Source organism: Diabrotica virgifera, chromosome 6 (assembly GCF_917563875.1).
Source record: "Diabrotica virgifera virgifera chromosome 6, PGI_DIABVI_V3a".
Classification (NCBI taxonomy): Eukaryota; Metazoa; Arthropoda; class Insecta; order Coleoptera; family Chrysomelidae; genus Diabrotica; species Diabrotica virgifera.
Genome location: NC_065448.1, coordinates 194,911,614 through 194,915,067, shown reverse-complemented (window position 1 = coordinate 194,915,067; position 3,454 = coordinate 194,911,614). Strand labels below are relative to the sequence as shown.

Here is a 3,454-nt window from a genome sequence, read left to right as displayed (position 1 = left end):
CCATTAGGAAGTTGTCCGCTGGTATAAATGGTATTGAAAAACGAAGTTATAGCCTCTAAAACATTGCTATCATTTATAAACTTGTATATTTCAGTTGGAATTTCATCAGGACCAGTCGCTTTGCCATCTTGTGATGATTGTATGGCTTTTATTACCTCAGAGCCTGTTATTAGGGGTCCGTCGCAGTTAGTAATATCGGGTGGTGAACTACTCCTATCGTCTTCGAATAGGTTCGTAACGTAATTTTACTTAAAATAGCGAGAGATTTGGATTGTTGCAACTAATTTTACAGGGAAAAGTAGAAGAAAAACGCAGCCCAGGAAGACGAGGAATTTCCTGGCTGAAAAATCTATGTACGTATTTCAATACATTAATGACAAATCTTTTCAGAGCAGCAGTGTGCGAAGTAAAGATTGTTATGAGTTTCGCCAACATCCGAAACAGAGATACTCCTTACAAGAAGAAGAAGAAGAGTCCATTAAGGATAAATGAGTAGAAAATAATGATCTATTATACTAATGCTTGTTCCTAACAAAAATTAATACAGGCTCTCACGTCTTAAAATTATACAAACCTTGCTGTGAAACTCCAATCTTTACACTTATTCAAGAATCATATTATGTATTCCTTAAATTGTCTGCATAGGTATGTACATAAAGGTTTCAATAAATCGAGATAAGCCTATTTGGAAACGGATGTCGGTTCTGTACATAAAAATTACCATACTCAACACACACACACACACACACACACACACACACACACACACACACACACACACACACACACACACACACACACACACGACACATTACACTAGGCATCTGATTGCAAAAATCAACTTCACCATGCCAGTGGCCATTAGTTGTCGAGGCATTAAAACTATGTCAAACCAGTCATGCATGTCATTATTTAAAGGTGTATATAAACAATAACCCTGGTGATATAGATATTACCGTATTTAGTAATTTAAAGACGATTGCGACATGCCTGGGCTAGGTCGTTACTAATTATTGTTGATGTTTATACTCGTAGTTTGAATACCAGTAAATAAAGTATAATGTTATCAGATTGAAGTCGTATTTATTTAAACAAGGACCTAAGGAGCTGCTTGAGTACCAACCCTTGAGCCCCTTCGTTACGTGGCGACCCTGTTTACACCCTTCACTGTTCTTTTTTCTCCCGGCTCTGGTAATGAAATATTATCTTGGAAATCAGATAATAATGCGTCACCTTCATTATTTTGCATATTTATTTCAGCAGAAGCTTGTAATTGCGACCCAGGTAAATTATCCATCAACATTATATCTTCATCACCAGAGTATTTGTCTGTTAGGACATCACATGCATTTATTGGAGACATCAAAGTAATAATGTCTTCATTTGCTACTCAATGTTCATCTTCTTCTAACATACTAAGCGCATCCTCCAATGAAAATCCCCTAAAAATAAATAGTATGGTATTTTCCTATCGTACAATATGTTGTACACTAAAAGCAAATGGCCGAATACTAGTTACAAAATAATACTTTATTCAATTTATAAATCTAAATTGAAATATATTTTATTGCAATATATTTCAATTGCCAGATGACGCTAGTCACCTAATCCATTCACGTCAGTTGCGGTGTGGGGGATAAACCCTCGTTGTTAGTCACTTAGAGTGTGGAGCAGCAGGCCTACGTCTCTCCGATGAGACTCCAATAAGAGTCGAAAATCGTCGATTCAGAGTGCTGGACTGCGCTCCGTATTCTCCGTATTCTCATTTTTATTTTTATATTAGTATTACTCCTATAGAGTAACTAGGTCCATTTTCCGTTGGAACTTTACCAAGCTGCAGACGGGGGTTGTGAATTGCATAGTGTAGAATTCCTTCCCTTTTGTCTTCACTGCAGCATCCATCTGGCTTGCATATTGTAGAAGCCTTGGAGGTGTCACCAGGGAAATGGACCAACAAGTTTTCAATTTAAAAATCTTTTAGTAATATTTTTAATATTTTTCAATATTATTAATGTCGGTATTAGGATTGAAAACTTTGCCTTTCAATTGCCAGATGACGCTAGTCACCTAATCCATTCACGTCAGTTGCGGTGTGGGGAATAAACTCTCGTTGTTGGTCACTTATGGAGCAGCAGGCCTACGTCTCTCCGATGAGACTCCAATAAGAGTCGAAAATCGTCGATTCAGAGTGCTGGACTGCGTTCCGTATTCTAAGTGAAGAATAAGATTGTTGTGCCTTCGCATTGCAACTGAATAAAAATGGTATACATTTTTGTTTTTGAAATATATTTGTTTTCTACAAGTAAACACAAAACAATATTTTTTTGCATACATATAAACAAAATATTTACTTATAGATGCTTATAGGTAATGAATTTTGACAAGAGCTATGTCCCTGGGAATTTCACGTAAACGTGTGTACTAAATGAGCTTGACGCATAGCTCTTGTCAATATCCAATACCTCTACTTCTAACAAATCGCATTCAAAATTCAGCCGAATTATAAAAACTGTAAACTTAATCCAAAAATGATCGCCAAATATTTCAAAGTTAGCAATTCACAACTACTATACACCCTATGGTTGATTACTATTATACTGAAAGTGTTTAGGTTGTAAGGCTGTTATCAAGAAAATGATCCTCATAGATAATCAAGTTAAAGATATTTGTGGTGTACAATTTATTGTACGTCAGGCATATCTGGGTTGCCAAATAAAAAAAAATAAAATAATAGTTACCAGTAGATAGGGACAGCTACAATAGCTAGGTACATATTACGAAGTCAGATCGATTACGTCTTAATAAAACATAATTACGAAAAAGCAATACAAAGAATAAAAGCGTATCCAGATGACAATGTATGCACTACCTCCTTAGACTTCAACTAAAAAAAATACAAAAAATAAATCAATAAAAAAACTAAATATGAATAGCACAAATCTTGATCCACACATACTTTTTGTATGTTATTATCGCCCCATTTTCGGTCAAGCTGCAAAACACAAATTATAACTACAACTAAAAATCAAAACTAAAGTAATTATCTGTTCTTCGAGACACAGATCGACAGATTATGATATCAGATAGATATAGGTACGTTATCTTATTGAATATAATGGATACCTACACACATCGAATTTGTCTAGGAATGTTTTTAGAAAGGAACGTAATAATTATTTTGGATTAGTAATAATCGATTTGTAGTGATTAGTAGTATTTAATATAAAACAAAATTTGTTGAAATGTTAAAAATAACTTGAATGCATTTAAGTGTGTGTGTTCACAAAGAGGGGATGGCATTAGTTGCATTTAAGTATAATTAAAAGAAATTGGGTCATCACAAAATATAGTCGTAATAAAAAAAAGAATGTGTGTGTACTTTGTACCCACGTAAGAAGTTATACTTCTATTATAGATTCCAACGAAATTATTATGTACTTTAAACAGTTTATGT

At 34.4% G+C, this 3,454-nt stretch overlaps 1 long non-coding RNA gene across 1 annotated transcript; it reads right to left on the bottom strand.

Annotated features, from left to right (window-relative positions):
• Positions 1 to 1,063: 1,063 nt before the first annotated feature.
• On the bottom strand, positions 1,064 to 3,070 carry LOC126886621 (uncharacterized). The gene is made up of 3 exons (XR_007698720.1): positions 2,957 to 3,070; positions 2,739 to 2,884; positions 1,064 to 1,442 (listed from the first exon to the last, which is right to left on the bottom strand). It is a non-coding gene; the product is annotated as an uncharacterized LOC126886621 (long non-coding RNA).
• Positions 3,071 to 3,454: the final 384 nt, after the last annotated feature.